At 38.8% G+C, this 20463-nt stretch overlaps 1 long non-coding RNA gene across 1 annotated transcript; it reads right to left on the minus strand.

Annotated features, from left to right (window-relative positions):
• Positions 1–871: 871 nt before the first annotated feature.
• LOC120993443 lies at positions 872–17353 on the minus strand. Its single transcript, XR_005777264.1, has 4 exons — positions 17342–17353; positions 9580–9584; positions 5516–5528; positions 872–1002 (listed from the first exon to the last, which is right to left on the minus strand). It is a non-coding gene; the product is annotated as an uncharacterized LOC120993443 (long non-coding RNA).
• Positions 17354–20463: the final 3110 nt, after the last annotated feature.

Here is a 20463-nt window from a genome sequence, read left to right on the forward strand (position 1 = left end):
TAAAGAAAAACGAGTGGCCATCATTACTTTAAGAAAGGAAGGTCAGTCAGTCAGCCGAAAAATTGGGAAAACTTTGAAAGTAAGGGCTATTTGACCATAAAGGAGAGTGATGGAGTGCAGCGCCAGATGATCTGGCCTCCACAGTCACCGGACCTGAACCCATTCGAGATGGTTTGGGGTGAGCTGGACCGCAGAGTGAAGGCAAAAGGGCCAACAAGTGCTAAGCATCTCTGGGAACTCCTTCAAGACTGTTGGAAGACCATTTCAGGTGACTACCTCTTGAAGCTCATCAAGAGAATGCCAAGAGTGTGCAAAGCAGTAATCAAAGCAAAAGGTGGCTACTTTGAAGAACCTAGAATATGACATATTTTCAGTTGTTTCACACTTGTTTGTTATGTATATTATTCCACATGTGTTAATTCATAGTTTTGATGCCTTCATAGTCATGAAAATAAAGAAAACTCTTTGAATGAGAAGGTGTGTCCAAACTTTTTGTCTGTACTGTATATACATATATATATATATATATATATATATATATATTGTCCTGCAAAAATAAGACCATACAAGTGCATTGATTAAAAAAAAACTAAAATGCTATAGATCTTGGAATGTGATTTTAAAAAAATGTGTGTCGTCACTAAGAGATTAAACACTATATTCTAAGTACAGTTGAAAAAAAATTAAGTGATATGAAGCCTTTGGAATTACTAATAACTATAGATGAGCCAAGTTCTGAAAAATTTGATTCAGCTACTTCGCCGAATTTCACAAAGAAATTTGATTTGTGATGAATTACTTTGTCACAAAGCCCATTCCTTTGTATGTAGAGGGTGCAATGACAGGCAATGGCAATCACGCGGCTCCCCTCATTGAACCCCCCAGATGCTGCATTCATCATTGACCGTGGTATCTGAGGCTACAATTTAGGCCTTTCAGGGGTTAATAAATAAATAAATACTCACATTATCCATTTGCTTGCGCAGAGGCCATTGCAGCCATCTTGATTAGAGACACCATGCAAAATCTCGGACAGTGAAATGATGATGTCATCACACTGGGCGGATATGGTGACGTCATTACTGATGAAGTAAACACTCCTGGGCTGCATGCCTCCATGTGGACATCATAGATCACCCCGCACAAGATTTTGTGCGGTTTTTGCTATGAAGATGGCCATGACGGCCTCTTCACGTGCAAATGGATGAGGTGAGTATGTATTTTATTTTTATTTTTTTACTGCCATTTCAGGAAAAATTGATTCAGAAATTCATCTTTACAACGAATCAAATTGTTCCTGAAATTCTGATCGAAGTCAATTTGTTAGGCTTCGATTCCCTCAGCACTACTAATAACATGTCATCTGATTATCTGTAGGTTGTCACAATCTAAAGTAATCACACAAACATTGTACAATTCATGTCTATTATTCAGCACATTGAGTAACCATTCACAGACCAGGGAGAAAAAGTAAGTGAATCCTTGAATTTAATAACCTATTTATCTCCTTTATAAGACATGCACAATGTTGAGCTTGAACTTGGGGCCATTCCTCCCTGCAACTGTGTTTTAGTTCTTATTCAGTTCAGTATTTTTGAGATACATTGCGTGCATAGCTCATGCCATAGTATTACAGTAGGGTTAGGGTCAGAACTCTGACGTGATCATTCCAAAACAAAAATCTTCTTTTTCAACTATTTAGTTGCTTTACTTATGTGTTTTGCATTATTATCTTGTACCTTTACACTATGTGCCTTTAGTTTGAGGTACTGGTCTGCTGCCCTTACATTCTCCAGGAGAATGTTTTGATACACCTTATAATTTACTTTTCTCTCAATGATCACAAAGCACTTGGACCCTGAGGCAGCAAAGAAGCCCCAACCAAGGTGCTCCCTTCCCACTTTTCATAGTTGTTATACTGTAAGTTGATGTGCTGTGTCCCTTTTCCAATACAATCATATTTGCAGTTTATATATATTTTTTTAAGATTATCACAACTTGCCTGGATATAATGCAATTTTAGGGTTGTTTCACATGTGTATTTATGCAAATCTGGCAGGCTGTTCTGTCTAGGAACAGCCTGCCGTATCCATCATAACCGGAATTCTGTCCTTCCCCATTCACTATAATGGCGACCGGCAGAGATCTGGACGCAACCAGGCAAATACTTCATCCAGCCGCTTCTCTGCATATTTGATGGGTTGCGCCCAGACTCCAGCGGACCCCATTATAGTGAATAGGGCTGCAAGGAATTCCGGCAGCACCCAGCAATGACAGATCTGGTAGGCTATTCCTGGAGGGAAAATCCTGCCAGATCAGCATAAATGCAGATGTGAAACAAGCCTTATACTCTCACATGCACAGCTCTTCACATGCATGGTCAATATAAAGTGCTAAGGAAGTAGTCCATCTGTGCTGTTTTGAAATTATGCACATGCAGGCTGTATCCAGGTCCAATGACTGAGACACCTTCATGACCAGAGTAGGATATGTGATGAAATTACAGCACATGCTGGAAGTAAATCAGCATTCTAAGGTGTTCACAGCGATTAGATATACTATATCTACTACACCACTGTTCATATTCTTTGTTTCAAAATCAAGAAGCTAAAGCAAAGCATCTGTAAAAAAGTTGTGGAACAAAATCTACTCAGTTAATAAGGAAGGTATGATACAACTACAATATACAGATATAGCCAAGCTAAAATTGACTCTGATAACTCATGGCACAGTGGTTATCTCATGACAAAAGGCATTGAAGTCCATTGAAAAGTTAGTTATCTTTCTCTTACTATCCATTACTTAGCGCGTTAACCATCAAGTTTCGTAGCTGTCCCCCTCACCTCCCTAGGCAGTCCTGCTCACATACTAGGACAGGTTGCTGATGGCCATTTTAAATAATTCCTGGAGAACCCCTTTAAGTGCTCATGTACATGAACATTTTTTTTTTCTATGTCTGCTCCATTTGTTTGCGGCCCATATGTGGAGACGTTCACTTCAATGGAGCCACTGAAAAAACGGTAATGCATTCTGTGTCTGTATGTCAGCATGGCCGTTTTGCAAAAAAATAGAACATGTGCTATAATTGTCCGTATTATGGACAAGCATAGGACTCTTCTGTTAGGGGCTGTCCATTCTGTTCTGCAAAATGCGGAATGCACAAGGCTGGTATCCGTGTTTTGCCGATCCACAATTTGTGAACCAAAAAACACCCAACGGTCATGTGCATGAGCCCTAAGAGAAAGGGAGCCATTTATTATACTGAAATATGACTAAATTAGGCATATGTCTGGCACAGATAGTGGCACAATGGTTAGTTGTGTCGCTATCTGCTACTTTGCCCCACTCACGCCAGGTCTAAAATTGTGGGTGTGGCGTGGGAGGGGATAGGCCGATTGGTCTGTCTGATTTGCTATTTTTCATGTCTGTTTCATGTGTAGAAAAGGTCTAAATGTAAGATAGCAAGGCAGCAGTCTTACATTTACAATTGGCGCAGGATCCACCAGCGCCTCTACATAACTTTGGTGGAACAACCACCAGCTTAGGGCTTTATTAAGATCGACATCTAAAACACTGGTCTCAATAAATTTGTCCCAAAGTATTTTCATTAAGACTAATTTCACATTACAGTTTGACTGACGGTGATAAAGCTGTCTTTACAAGCAACATGAATTTTAATATGAGCAGAATATTTGTCCTTGTGCTTTTTGAAATGCCAAACGTCTATTCTTAAATGCATATAGCCTAAGAAATATGAGTATAAGGAAGTATAAAGCATGCACTGTGTGTGCAAATGTGACATTTAAAACCACTTCAATTCACAGTGACCTATGCTTTGCATATCAGGATTATACATGTGCTACAACTATGATTCATATTAATAATTACTGCATGTGTTTTATTGCATAAGAAATTGTGTCCAAACTTATTTAAAGATAAATTCTAACTGTACTGACTTTTCAAGAACGTGTTCACAATTGCAGTGGCCAAGTACGAGTGGATAATATTCAGTATTTGCCGTGACGCCAATTGCAGCTTGTGCAGGGTACTATCCCAGGGCCCTTCCAAGGTGTTATAACGTCCCGGTTAGGAGTGCCAGAGTGGGGAAATGACCTATAATGTCTCTGTAGTTTGGTGGTAGTTGTGTCACAGTGTCTCCTACCTGGGTACGGCCGGACTCCTGGCTGCTGACTCACTTGCAATAAATTCAAGTGCAGTGATAGTAGGAGTAATAGAGAAGTTCAAACGTTGCTTTACTTGAAATAACTTGCATCTAAACAGTATACAGCTTTGGTCTCTTGGTCCCAGCAGGTTTTGGCAATGATTGGCAGGAATGAGTACTTCTGCTTTAAATGTGGAGCTTGCAGGATAAACGTCTGCTTGGTAGCTCTGTAACTGTGGCAGGATTAGCTTCTGCACTTATCTGTAACTTCTGCTGTGTAGGGACAGACTAGCTGAGGAGGAATAGGCTTCTCCTAGGACTCTGGACTTATCTCACAGATGGATTCTCAGGGGATGCTTTCCTCCTGCAACTCTGGAGTTTGGCTGTAGTTTCTGCTATCTTCATCCAGCAGAGCTGAAGGTGCTCAGACTGGGTATATATATGGATATGTCTCACCCGAGACTATGTTATTGCTATCTTCCCTAAGAAGGGGTTCTCCTGAACACTATCACACAGCCTTCCCCTAGCAGGGGGTGGCTGGCACTCTGACTTAAACCCATACTGAAGGATGTGGGTCCAGCCCACTTCTCCACAGAGGGGGAGTTAAACTGGAATAAACCATTCCAGCTTAGATACACTAAACTGTAACTTGTCCCTGCCAATGAGTTGCTGCCACCTGCTTGTAACCAAGCTAATTACATGAACAATTGCATTTAACATAGCTATATATGTACATTTGTGGAGGACATGAGCAAAATCATATCTGATGACAGAATAAAGGCTCTAGAAGATAGTAGCGGGGTAGAGGCGTGCAGTAACACAACTCTGGGGTGTTATACAATCTGATATCTTAAGGGGAACAATAAAATAAAGACCTTGCAGTGCCATTTTTTGCCTTGTTAATTCATCCATGGAAGAACTAGTCTTTCAATTATTTACAATCTGCACTGCTCACTATCTCTGTCACTCTCCTATGCCATACTTCATCCTCTAATTCTCAATGAATGGGAAGTAAACAGTAATCAAATCATTTTTGGTCCTATATTCCCACTTGTAAAATTCAGCTAAATTTGACTTTGCCTCAATGGTCAGTAGACTCTGGATGGAAGACTTAATACAATGCTAAAACCAAATGCAATCCACAGCTAGTCAATATTCTCGACTATTGTTCAGCAAATCAAAGTCCACAAAGTGGACCGGGATCTGAATTTTAGGGAACGTTCAATTCTCCGCAAAGGCGAATTTCCTTGTCCTTCATGATAGCAAAAAAAAAAAAGATTTTCCCTGAAATGGTGTAAAAATAAATAAATATCATATTTATACATTTGCTTGTGACGGGCCGACCGCCGCTACCTTGATTGAAGATCTCGCACAAAATCCTGTACGTCACCATGCCGGCCGACGCAATGAAGTAGTTCTTGTTGCCATTTCAGTAGCCCACTTATAATGATTAATGCAATCAGTCCAAGGTCACAGGGAAGCTGATGCTGAATCGGTGCAGTTTAAAGTAATCAATATCCATAAAATTATATAATTTTTTTGGGCATAATGGCAATTAACAGAAAGATACATTTATCAAGGCCTTCACTACTTTTAGCGACTATATAAATTTTCTATAAGTGTTGTAAATCAGGAATTGGCCTATAAGAAATTTCCTTATACCTGGCATAACTTGTTAGCTACACCATATTGGCATGTACAATATTCATTTGCCATTAATATTTAAAGCAAAAGTTAATATGTAAACTATAAGGTAGTTCAACATAGCATTCTTTAGATTGAGACTGTAGAAAGAGGACGGACACCAATATAGTTTGAAATAGGACTTTATATTTCAAACTACAGGGAAATTTCCCATTGGGCCAATGCCCCAGGGGGCCACCTAAGCCCTCCTCTCTGCCACTGGGCGGGTACATAATGAGCTCTTAACAGTAATTAATGCTGTGAGATTCAGGTACTAATGGATCTGACCAGTGACCACACATGCCCTCCAGAATTCAACTGCTTTGGCCTGCATCTCACCTTTGACTGGAACTGGAGGAGGACAGAAACTAGTAGCTATTGATGGCCAGCTTTTGGGGTAGTATATTGTGCTGCACTGTGTTTTTTGGTTCTGCTGGGATGGTATTTTGCACTATGATATTGTTTACCCCTCCTACTTGTGTTGTCCCGCCTTCTGTTAATTTGAACCTTCCTACAAAATGGGGCCACTTTAAGTTCCCAGTCCGCACCTGGACAGAGGTATACGTTTCCCCCCCTCTATTCACAGTCCATGATCCTTCAGCCAATTCCCAACCTCTTCTTTACTAAAATGTAAATTCCTTCAGAGAGGAGAATGCTGCAAAGGTTCAAAGGGAAAAGGGGTGGGAAAAGGGAAGAGTGGAGCCACTCTCTCCAATATCCTTATAGCAACTGCATGGTCTGCCTCTATACAGTAGTATGTACACTGTAGATTTGGAAAGTTAGAGTTAGAAAATGATATATAGCTAGGGAGTGAAAGGGAAATACATACAAAGTACATGAATAACAACACCATAAACACCAGTTATAGAAAAAAGAAATTATCTTAGATGTTGCCAGATAGAATAAATGTTATATTCTTTGCTCACCTACAAAAGCATGTTTTTTCTAAGGCTTTTGCTTTGGAATTAGTAGCACCATCTACACAGAATGCAGGATAATATTCTTAATTTATTATTGCCATTATTAGTAATGTATGACTGTAATGTAATTTCAGTACTATTTAATTTGGCCATTTGTAAAGTGCTATTTAAAAGTGCTTTTTTATATTCTTTTTTATTGGATGCAGTGATATTTGTTTTACAGCTTTCTTAATCTTCCTCCAGAATAATAATAGCTCTCAGAAATGTTTACTGCACATCTAAAAGTAACATAATACTAGAACAGAAATCATTAAAGCACAGCTAGTTGCTAGTATTTAACCTCACTGTTCATTGTGTGCCCGCTAGACACCCTGTGTTCTTGTGTATATTTTATGGCCTGTAACCCAAAATAACTGCTGAGCTAGTGTAGCCTATGCATTTTATTAGCATTTATAAAACCCAATTTTTTCTGCCTTGCCTAATGACATAATCACTGTTACATTAAAAAAAATAATAATAATTCTCAAGCAAGAAATTAAAAACACAATTCTGGCTATGGATTCAAACCTTTACCCTCAATCCAGCTGTTCCCCAACAGAATTTGCTTTATTTTATACAGATTGTAATATGTGGAGTCAAGAAGGATTTTTCACCTAATAGGAGGCAATTGGCAATAATTTAAAGGGTCTTTCCAAGATACAAAAAAAGTACCTAAAGGCAAGGAATGTTATGAAGTAAGAACCATGATGATGTTCCTGACTACCACATGTAACTGCTGCAGCCGATCACTGTTTTTAGATATCACTTGGTGTAGTCAAGCATGTCCTTTATGCAGTGCTGGTCTTACTTCAGCATTAAATATCCAACTACCTCACCATGGAAATAGAGACCGTCAAGAGCACTGGAGAGGTTTTCCTGGTCTGTCAGCCTGAATGGAGCTGTCTTAATGTGCTAGATGGCAAAACAGAATTGAAAAGAATGTGGAGCCACAGTATTGCCATAAGGCAGGGATGGCCAACCTGAGGCTCTCCAGCTGTTGAAAAACTACAACTCCCAGCATGCCCAGACTGCCTACAGCTATCAGCCTACAGCAGGGCATGGTGGGAGTTGTAGTTTTTCAACAGCTGGAGAGCTGCAGGTTGGTCATCCCTGCCATAAGGAATCGTGAAGAAGAAGGCTAGACATAGCAGTACTTTGATGAATAACTCTGGATGCTGAACTCTGACTCCTAATTCATTATTCCCCTTCTATGGGCTATATTTAATGTATATAAAAAAACAAAAAACAAAGAAAAGTTGCCTCAACCAACTTGATTATAGGGTTCAAGGATAAATGATAAAAGTCACTCACTCTCTGAGTACATTGAAGGTTAAGTTCTCCTCCCCAAATATTTCTAAAGCTGCTGCAGATAATAGACTCTCTGGAGTGGGCAAAATGGATAAATTTTTTCTTCGCCACAAGCTGCTTCTCAGAAAACAGCTGATGCTGTTGGAAAGTTTTTTGCCAAAAATATAAGCAAGAAATTCCCTGAGGAGAATAACAAGGAGGACATGTTGGAGGCGGAGTGTGTTAAAGGGACAGATTATTCCAGTTAAAATTATTTAGATCTGTTTTAGGGTACAGTATGCCTCTGGAGGAGGTAATGAAAGCACAATAGACTCTGAACCATCTTTGAGGGAAAGTTTGTTGGAGATTTAAAAGTATCAAGTATCAAATCTATAAATGAACAAAGCAGTTCAATTAAAATAGATTTGCAGATTTTAAGGGTGGACTTGCAAAAAAAAAAACAGGATATATTGGAAGAGGTGCAAGAATAGATGGGGCTGATGGAGGATAAAATTGAACCCTTACAAGAAATAAAAACTATCTAAAACAGTTATGAATAGGGAGAGCAGATCCAGATGTCAGATTGTCTGGTTTCAGACAGGGAAGTGAAGATAGGAATATTATAAAGTTTATTACAAGATGGATTGTTGAGTCCTTTGGTTGTGAGTCATTCTCTGACTTTTTTTTTTTAAGGAAAGGACTCATTGGGCATGGCTTCAGAAGAAGATAGTAGGTGGCAACCTGCGCCATTTTCTTGTAAAATTTTTGCTGTCTGGGGATGATAAACTGCTCAAATTGGCCAGTATTGCAAAACAGCTGTTGTTTTTGGGCCAGAATTAATGTTTATCCAAACTATGCATTTTTTTTCTCAGAAAAAGAAATTTAAAGAGGCAGGAATTTAGTACTCAGTTTTATTCTGCTCAAAATTGTTGATTTTCCCCAAGATCTGCTACAGCAGCCTGAAATGATATGTTTAGTTAAATATGTTTATGATGTTGATTCCTTAAGAATATCTAATGTATTGGGGATACTGCTTTACTGAAATTTTTGGGGGGTTGGTAGGAAAGGTCGAGGTTGAATGGTAGGCTAAGAATTCCATTACTAATGGAATTATGTGATGTAAGAGGTGGAGGAAGAAAAAAAAAAGAGAAAAAATATAGACAACATAGGGTCACACAATTCTCAGTAGGTGATGGTCACAGCTTATCTACTCTCTCTCTCAGGCAAGATGGCTGCCCCCATAATCATGTACAAAAAAAAAAAAAAGAATTAAATTGTCTACAGTAAAACAGATTAGAAAAAAATTATATTTATTATCTGTTTTTATTTAGTAAAATGATTTTGGTGACATTCTTTAAAATGGTGACTTGATTTGTCCTATACCAGTGAATCAGCACTGCTGAATATTAGGTTGAACTGGGGGGGGAATGATGTATTTTTTCAATCATAGTACCCGCATTATATCAATCATTTTTGAGATTAGAGTACACTACCTCTACCATTCAATTTCAGAGATAAAGGAGTCAAATTGGGTAAGTCTGAAAGGTTGCCTGTCCAATTAAAATGTAACCTTTCATAGCCCTTTAGCTACCGAAGAACTGTACTCCATCCTACACAGTGAAAATGGTAGAAAAGAGACTTGTTTCAACGTTCTGTATTTCTGGAAAGGGCGATAACAGCTCCAGCCCAATTAAGTACTGTATATTTCATTACCGTTACCTATGAAGTTTGATCCATTCTAGTTCTAATTGGCTTTGCCTCTTTATTGCTGACTTTGCTGATTGATATTTTACTGAACTGTTATATTACAAACATAAGTTTACAGTCTGAGGAGGAGATTTATCAAAACTGGTGTAAAGTAGAACTGGCTTAGTTGCCCATAGCAATCAATCAGATTCCACCTTTCATTTTCAGAGCTCCTTTGGAAAATGAAAGGTGAAATCTGATTGGTTGGTATCGGCAGCTAAGCCAGTTTTCCTTCACATCGGTTTTAACCCCTTAAGGACATAGGACGTACCGGTACGCCCTATTTCCCGAGTCCTTAAGGACCAAGGACGTACCGGTACGTCCTGACTTCAAATCTGTATTCCGGCGCCCCAGGGGTTAATCGGAACGGGATTTCGGCTGAAATCATTCAGCCGGCATCCCATAACAATGCAGGGGGGGGTCATTTGACCCCCCCGTATCGGCGAACGCAGCAAACCGCAGGTCAATTCAGACCTGCGGTTTGCTGCGCTTTTTGCAGTTTCTGATCCCCGCGGTCCCTGACCGCGGGGATCAGAAACTTTAGAGTGGCTAAAATCAATATTTTTCACTGCACCCCTGCACGATTTTATGCCGGCGGGTGGTGCGGGGGGGGTGTCGCAGGCGGTGGGGGCGTTGCGGGAGGCGGGCGGTGCGGCAGGCGGGATCGCGATCCCCCGCCCGCCTCCCCATGAACGATCGTTGGCTTCTAGTGGGTATACCAGGGTGCCAGCACATTGCTGGCACCCTGGTATAAACGGCTGACATCTGTGCAGATGTCAGCCGTTTAACCCTTTCCATACCGCTGTATGGAAAAAGTTAACTGTCATCGGTCAGGGAGCTCCCTCCCTCTCCATCGGGGGGCTGCTGTGCCTTTGCAGCCCCCCGATGGAGAGGGAGAGAGCCCCCCGACAGCCCCCAGAGAGCCCCCCTCAGCTCGTGCTTACCCTTCCCCGTCTGCGAAGTTCTGAGCAGACGGGGAAGGTTCCCATGGCAACAGGACGCCTGCTCAGGCGTCCTGCTGTCCATGGTGCTGAACAGATCTGTGCTAAAAGCATAGATCTGTTCAGTGTAAGTAAAATACAGTACAGAACAATATATATTGTACTGTACTGTATTATACAGACATCAGACCCACTGGATCTTCAAGAACCAAGTGGGTCTGGGTCACAAAAATGTAAAAAAAAGTGAAAAAAGTTAAGATAAAAAAAAAAACATTTATCACTGAATAAAAATTAAAAAAATAAAATACACTACACATATTAGGTATCGCCGCGTCCGTAACGACCTGATCTATAAAACGGTCATGTTACTTTCCCCACACGGTGAACGCCATAAAAATAAAAAAATAAAAACTATGAGAAAATTGAAATTTTGCCCACCTTACTTCCCAAAAAAGGTAATAAAAGTGATCAACAAAGTTTCATGTACGCCAAAATAGTACCAATCAAACCGTCATCTCATCCCGCAAAAAATGAGACCCTACTCAAGATAATCGCCCAAAAACTGAAAAAACTATGGCTCTTAGACTATGGAAACACTAAAACATGATTTTTTTTGTTTCAAAAATGAAATCATTGTGTAAAACTTACATAAATAAAAAAAAAGTATACATATTAGGTATCGCCGCGTCCGTATCGACCGGCTATATAAAAATATCACATGACCTAACCCCTCAGGTGACCACTGTAAAAAAATAAAAACAAAAACGGTGTAAAAAAAGCCATTTTTTGCCATCTTACGTCACAAAAAGTGTAATAGCGAGCGAAAAAAAAGTCATATGCACCCCAAAATAGTGCCAATCAAACCGTCATCTTATCCCGCAAAAAATGAGACCCTACTCAAGATAATCGCCCAAAAACTGAAAAAACTATGGCTCTTAGACTATGGAGACACTAAAACATTTTTTTGGTTTTAAAAATGAAGTTATTGTATAAAACTTACATAAATAAAAAAAATTGTATACATATTAGGTATCGCCGCGTCCGTGACAACCTGCTCTATAAAATTACCACATGATAAAACCTGTCAGATGAATGTTGTAAATAACCAAAAAAAAAAACGTGCCAAAAAAGCTATTTCTTGTTACCTTGCTGCACAAAAAGTGTAATATAGAGCAACCAAAAATCATATGTAACCTAAACTAGTACCAACAAAACTGCCACCCTATCCCGTAGTTTCTAAAATGGAGTCACTTTTTTGGAGTTTCTACTTTAGGGGTGCATCAGGGGGGCTTTAAATGGGACATGGTGTCAAAAAACCAGTCCAGCAAAATCTGCCTTCCAAAAACCGTATGGCATTCCTTTCCTTCTGCGCCCTGCCGTGTGCCCGTACAGCGGTTTACGACCACATATGGGGTGTTTCTGTAAACTAAAGAATAAGGGCCATAAATAATGAGTGTTGTTTGGCTGTTAACCCTTGCTTTGTAACTGGAAAAAAAATATTAAAATGGAAAATCTGCCAAAAATGTGATATTTTGAAATTGTGTCTCTATTTTCCATTAAATCTTGTGCAATACCTAAAGGGTTAACAAAGTTTGTAAAATCAGTTTTGAATAGCTTGAGGGGTGTAGTTTCTTAGATGGGGTCACTTTTATGGAATTTCTAATCTAGGGGTGCATCAGGGGGGAACCTGCCTTCCAAAAACCAAACCGCGCACCTTTCACTCTACGCCCTACTGTGTGGCCGTAGAGTAGTTTACGGCCACATATGGGGTGTTTCTGTGAACAGCAGAGTCAGGGCAATAAAGATACAGTCTTGTTTGGCTGTTAACCCTTGCTTTGTTAGTGGAAAAAATGGGTTAAAATTGAAAATTAGGCAAAAAAATGAAATTTTCAAATTTCATCCCCATTTGCCAATAACTCTTGTGCAACACCTAAAGGGTTAACGACGTATGTAAAATCAGTTTTGAATACCTTGAGGGGTGTAGTTTCTTAGATGGGGTCACTTTTAGGGAGTTTCTCCTCTAGGGGTGCATCAGGGGGCTTCAAATGGGACATGGTGTAAATAAACCAGTCCATAAAAATCTGCCTTCCAAAAACCAAACGGCGCACTTTTCACTCTACGCCCCGCTGTGTGGCCGTACAGTAGTTTACGGCCACATATTGGGTGTTTCTGTAAATGGCAGAGTCAGGGCAATAAAGATACAGTCTTGTTTGGCTGTTAACCCTTGCTTTGTTAGTGGAAAAAATGGGTTAAAATTAAAAATTAGACAAAAAAATGAAATTCTCAAATTTCCTCCCCATTTGCCAATAACTCTTGTGCAACACCTAAAGGGTTAACAATGTATGCAAAATCAGTTTTGAATACCTTGAGGGGTGTAGTTTCTTAGATGGGGTCATTTTTGGGCGGTTTCTATTATGTAAGCCTCGCAAAGTGACTTCAGACCTGAACTAGTCCCTAAAAATTGAGTTTTTGTAAATTTCTGAAAAATTTCAAGATTTGCTTCTAAACTTCTAACCCTTGTAACATCCCCAAAAAATAAAATATCATTCCCAAAACAATTCAAACATGAAGTAGACATATGGGGAATGTAAAGTCATCACAATTTTTTGGGGTATTACTATGTATTACAGAAGTAGAGAAACTGAAACTTTGAAATTTGCAAATTTTTCCAAATTTTTGGTAAATTAGGTATTTTTTTGTGCAAAAAAAATATTTTTTTTTACTTCATTTTACCAGTGTCATGAAGTACAATATGTGACGAAAAAACAATCTCAGAACGGCCTGGATAAGTCAAAGCGTTTTAAAGTTATGAGCACTTAAAGTGACACTGGTCAGATTTCCAAAAAATGGCCTGGTCCTTAAGGTGAAAATGAGCCCGGTCCTTAAGGGGTTAATAAATCTCTGCCTGTTTTTTTATTTATTTCCTTTTTATAACATTTTAAATGACTCATTTGATCAGCCCCAAATGACTATTACAAGAGTTCCAGTTCACTTTTTTTTCCTATCATTAAGCAATTGGCCCTTTATGAAGAAATTCCTACTTTGACTACATTTGGAAGTAATAGTCCTTTGATATACCAAAAGTAAAACTATATTTGTTTCAATTGCATTTCAAGTTATTTTAGAGTGGGACTCAAGTCTCAGTGTAGTAATATCAGTGGCATGTGAAGATTTCAAGCTACTGGGCTCCAAGGCACAATCTGTAACAGGACCCCCATATTTCAAGTGACATTTATAATACTGGTGTCTTCTAATGTGGCAGAGCAACCATTGGACCCGACCAGAAACCAGAGAAAAATTGCTCACTGTCATATAGCTGGCAGCAGGAGATAGCGTATCATAGAAATGACAAGTTAAAAGTGCTCATGATTGTCTATTCTACAATATTGCAGTATACTAAAGAATTGTGCTGCACCATATAAGTTGACAGGATACTTGAGATGCAGTGTAACCATGCCTAGTTGAATCTCATTGTTACATTAAATCTGTAAAAGTATAATCCAGCACCTCCATTAAAATGTCTGTTGTGCTTTATTTAGTTTCATAGCAAATAACTTACAAAGACATAATCCTTCACCAAATCATCTGTTGACACGTTTCGAACACAGGTGTGGTCTTAATCGTAACTGAGTGAGACAAGCTCTGTTGGGCAATTCTTTAACTAGTCTCACTCAGTTACGATTAAGACCACACCTGTGTTCGAAACACATCAACAAATGCTTTGGTGAAGGATTTTATCTTTGTAAGTTATTTACTATGAAACTAAATAAAGCACAACAGAAATTTTAACATGGGTGCTAGATTATACTTTATTATCGTTTGCTGGACTCAACCTGATCCTTTCCGTGCACTAGGCTAACTTATTGGAAGTGAGCTGGAGTGCATTTATACACTGCATGGCGTAGGTTGACACCATCCAGGGCAAGCCAAGTATTGTGCGTAGGCTTGTTCAAATTGAGCTTCGGATCATAGATCTGAAGTCGATTAGTTAAAAACTTGTTTGTAATGTTGTTTTTGTACAGTATTAAAACGTATGGGCTCCGTTTAGCAAGTTTTTGAATATGCAGATAGGAATACTGAAGTCTTTCACTGAAGTCTTGGGCAACTTTGGTTCAGATGAAGTTTTGCTACACGGATCCCACGAAACAGCATTACAAACTAAGTTTTTGAACAAATCGACTTCAGCTCTATGATCCGAAGGTCGATTCGCTAAAGCCTAATTGTGCCTTCTAACGTTGGACGTGCCATTTTTTACACAGACAGAGATGATCAGGGTCTGCTATGATCTAGCATCTTTGTCCCTGAGACATCTGGCCATCATGTGATTGCCGGGTCCGCTAAAAGAAACAGCATTTCCATTTGTTCTATTCATTTAACAGTGCTCATTGAGTGAAATATAGGGAGCAAAGGAGAAGGCAGAAGTGGTTTCTGCCTTCTTCTTTGCTTACTGCATAGTGCTCAGTCCTCCTTATTAACACCATAACGACCAGGCGTATGGAGTTTTAATTTTGCGCCATATATGTTTAACGCTCTGAATTAAAGTTTAGCACCAAGCACAATACATATATGGTGCTTGGTTGTTGGTGCTTGGTAGAGTTAATATAGAGGATTATTAATGTGGGGGCCTACATGGAGTCTACACAACAGGCTCATGAGAATTTTACTAGTACTACTCTGAGCCTGCTGTGCAAACAACTTAAGCCAAACATTAATAAACCTCTATTAGCCTCCATTATGAAACGAGTCCCAATTCTAATGCCTAGACACTGGGTATAGCCCCACAGCCTCCAGCACACTCAAATTTCCCCTTAAACAACAATAAAAAACGTATTGGTGGACTGTGTTCTACATCTAGTTGCTTCACACTGGAGTGGCTCCTGGTTTAGGATTTGAGGCCTAGAGTCAGGTGCTAGTGCTCTGATGACTTATCAGTGCACATGCAACTGGATCTTCGAGGCTGAGGCAGCCTGCATGTAGTGCGCAGAATACTAGTGAGTGAATGTCATTCACTCTGTAGCAAACAGTGCACTGCGCACATGCCACCATCACCATTCAGTGCATGATTCACTGAATGGCAATGACGAGATGTGCGCAGTGTGCTGCCTGCACCAAAGTAAATGGCGTTGTCTGTACCAGTGCCCAGGTGACCTGGAAATCTGTCCCTCTGCCCCCCCCCCCACACCTTATGCTACTTATATAAACACATGATAAAAGAAAAATACACAGCAATTAAGATATGAATAATGGGGATGTGCAAAGTTTGCAAGCTATACACTATCTACAGGATAACTAACTGATTGCTGGAGGTCCAGCTGCTCTCACCTCCACTGATCCTAAGAACGCGGGTCCTTTTCCCATGATCTGATGAAGTGGCAGGTCGAGCATGAACCCTGCCAACTCCATGCATTTTCTATGAGACATTCATAAATACCTGAGTATTGAGCACTTTCCTATCTCTAGCAGTGTCATAGATAACCTATGGAGCAGCAAGGCTCTTGCTCAACTTGTGGCTTCATCAGATCAGAGAAATGGGATCGTCCCATTCTTGGGATTGGTAGGGGTCCCAGTAGTCAGACCCCTAGGAATGAGTTAGTTATCCCCTATCCTGTGGATAGGAAAGTAATAAATAAATAAGTAATACATAAATTAATACAAATATTATATAGAAATACTAAAAATAAACCATTTGTTCATAACACAAAATATCGGACCTTCATGACATCATTATCCCATATACAAAAATAAGAATGTGATACATTGATGACGTTCTTAATTGTGGAAGAGAATGAAGAGGACTTTAATACCAGTGATTGAATATTCATCTGATTTAAACTAATTGGTCATCAAGTAGTTTTGTAGGTGCAATTCCTAACCCTATTTTGGCCTCTGATGTCATCATCCAGTGTCTCACAAAATACATTCTCTAGTATTTCTCCCATTTTGAGAATGATTTTATATATATATATATATATATATATATATATATATAAAACAAGAGATGAATGAAGTTCTCAAAAATTCTATTTGGCTGCTTTGTCGAATTTTACAAAAAAAATCACTTTGCGATGAAATGCAAACATTGAGGTTCTATAACTGATTTCTATGTTTTCAGTTTACAGTATTTGTAGTGACTATCAACGTAACTATCAACTATAGAAAAATGTATAACCTATCTATGAGGTTTGTGGTGGAGAGGATCTCAGTTCCAATATAAATATAAACTGGGGATTCTGACCGATTCTCAAATACCCAGAGTTAGTTGCAATACCCACACAGAGGTGCTGATGATGGATCTAGTAAGTTTTCTACCTAACCCCAGTGCTTTATTCACAGCTATATTGTTTAGTACTGCTGTCCTTCAGGCTGCTGTTATTTTTGAAGTTGTGCTACAGAAACAATTCTTCCATATGTAGGCGATATAGTAGCAAGTCTCCTGTTCTTCCCCTTTCCACTCTCAAAAGACATCTATGGTTGGGATGATCTCTCAAAGAAGAAGAAAAAATATCTCCTCTTAAAGACAGATTTGATCAGTGAAAATATGATATGCATTAAATCTCTAATACATACAATTTTGCCTCCCCAAAACGTTTGCAAAGTTGTGTCCTAAAGACAAGCCTCTACCTTCGCCTACCCCTCTGCCAAACCCTGGCAATATGGGATGAAATACTCCTCCACACTCTATTGACTTATATGTTAATGAAGCTGAAGAGTCGTCTCCTCTTGTAGACAGATTCTATCAGTGAACTGAGAGTAGGTGAACAGTTTAGAAGGCAGGAAAGAAGAGCATGGGAGCTTCATATATGGAGAAAGAAGCATTTTTCCGCTACTATGCTATGTTACAAAGCCTTTTAACATTTATTGAGCTTGATTTATTCAAAAATGTTTATAATCAGGAGTACACTTTATTGTATCTAAATGACTGTTTTATAAAGAAATAACTTCATTAAATATTGTCCTTCATTTATATTGTTTGCCTTCTTATTTTTTTATATCTAATAATGTATTTTTCTAAAATTCATCTTCGGCCTTTCTTAAAGGTAAAGTATAAAAGATTATGCATTCCTAAGGCCATTTAGTGTTTCTTCTAACAAAAAGTTGCAGTGTTTTAATTAGCATTATAAATATTTAGCACTATTTCCTATGCTATATGTATTAGTGTCTAATTAAGTCGGCACCCTGGAAATTCTGATGAGTTGCAGCTGATTTTAACATGATGTTCACAGGCAAATTTATAACACGAGCAATAAAGTAACTAGCAGCTGAAACTCTGCAGCAATATAGCAGAAGATGACAGAGATTGCAGCCATGAGCTTATTTACAAAGTAGAGATGTTATTTTCCACACCTGAATGAGCATACAGGTTCCAAAACACATGTAAGGTGATGTTGTGCATAATTAGGAACAATGAAAGTGTTAGACGGTGCGTTTATGTGCCTGACAATCTGTTATACTTTATATCTTTTATCAGTACTTTTTATCTTTTTTGTAGGTAAAGGTTTTGTAGAAGCATATTAATATTTTGTTAACCACTTTGAGAGAGATGATGATGATGAGGAAGATCTGAAAACAATAGCAGCTTATGCAATGCAAAAATTCTAGAAGTCCTCCAGAGTTAGGCTACATGCACACGACCGTATGTGTTTTGCGGTCCAGAAATTGCGGATCCACAAAAAAAAAAGGAAAAAAGGATGTCATCTGTATGCCATCCTTTTTTTTTTTTTGCTGATCCGTTGTAACAATGCCTAAAACGGACAAGAATAGGACATGTTCTATTTCGTTTGCGGGGCTACGGAACGGACATACTGATGCGGACCCATTGAAATAAATTTTGAGATAATAAATGGCCCAATCGCAGATGATCAGTCGTCCATTGGATCATTCATATGAATGATCCCACTAACTAACCTGGCAGAACAGGGAGTTAGTTTCTTTTATAACAACTGATACCCTGGTGCTTATATATATAGAAAGGTTCTGTGAGAGAACCGAAACGTTGTCACTTGATATGTGTGAATAAAGAGCACATTTTCATTTTTAAGGAGTGCTGCGGATTTTCATTATCTATATATATATATATATATATATATATATATTTATTTATTTTTATATATATATATAAAAAATAAAATAAAAATTGTATTATTTTTAATGCATATACAATAGAAATTGATATGGAACTAAATGTTCAGAGGCTAAGGTTAGGTGACTTCTGTCCCGTAATTTACATAGTACAAGTACATTCTTTTATTTCTGACCCTGTCTGAAACAAATCTGTGCATAATACATTCTGAAACACTCATAAATACATTCATTGAGTTTCTAGATTTGATAAGTCAACTAGGGTCGTTCCACTAAGATCTGACAATCCCTTCATCCACAGGAAGGAGTACCTAGTTGTCACTTAAACAAAAGAATAATACACAGCCTCCTTTTATAAGTGTATATTTTACCTGTCATCCAACATCACATTATCATGTCACAGCAGAGTGCACTTTTCCACAGGTCATTTTGTTTAAAATGACACAGATAATGCACATGTCAGCGAGATGACAGTCCTGACCGTCCTTCAGAGATAAAAACGCAAGACGAGCGCTTGTTCTTATCTCTGCTACATGCCTCGGTCTATCATTTAAGTGAGGCAGAACATGATTTCTCCAGAGAGCACTTTTTTCATTTCCTGATTTTAAGGAAATCAAATAAGCACCATTTGTCTTCATCTGAATATGCTTGACCTGTTCAAATGATGATGTCTTCTATTTTATAGCAGGCTGCATATGCTGAATACAAATGATATGCGTCAAATGCGCTTTATATTTCTTGTCTGTTGACAATGGAGAATTTAAGGTAACAAAATTACAAAACTTAAAGGTACAAAAAAAAAGAGCATTTTACAGCAACTTGTTTTCACTCTTGGCCAGACACACTCAACTCTCTTTTAGCCACATTTACAAGCTCTATAAAGGTTATAAAATATATATACAGTATATATATATATATATATATATATATATATATATATAAAATAATAGCAGGGGCAGCACCACATAAAATCTCAAAAGATAAAAAAATATGTAAGGAGTGCCAGCAGATATGGATATCGACAAAATGACCAAGCTGAGTGTATGTGTGTGTGTGTATGTATGTCCACTTAAGGAATCCTCACCATCACATTTACAATCACAAAATTTGGCACACAGGTACATCAGGTGTCTGAGAAGGTTTCAGACTAGGTCTCAGCTCTCTAGGACGGTAAGTTCCTGAGATATTCCCAAAAAATGCATTAGCCAATAGAAGCTTGGTCACATGACCCTTATCAGCCAATAGAATCTCTCAGGCCATTAGCCTCCACATACACAGTTTTACTCCAGGTTTCCATAATAACCCAGCCATTTTTCCTTACTGCTGTAGGTGAGCTCTAACGGAAATCCATGGCTTAATAGCTGTGGATGACACTGTTAAGGGAGCGGAGTGCTGTGAAGGTCACAGTTCAGGCCACCCTGAAAAAACAGACTTGAAACCCCACCCCCAGGTCCCACTAAGCCACGCCTCCAATCTGGTTAGGCCACGCTCCTCCCACTCCTCATCCGACAGGGATTGAATGAATTAAGTTAAAAATCAACTGCTATCAGCTGCAGAGGTGGGAGGGACGGTGACTTTCTCCCTGCAGCTCACATTCAGCCAGAAC

Source organism: Bufo bufo, chromosome 3 (genome assembly GCF_905171765.1).
Source record: "Bufo bufo chromosome 3, aBufBuf1.1, whole genome shotgun sequence".
Taxonomy (NCBI): domain Eukaryota; kingdom Metazoa; phylum Chordata; class Amphibia; order Anura; family Bufonidae; genus Bufo; species Bufo bufo.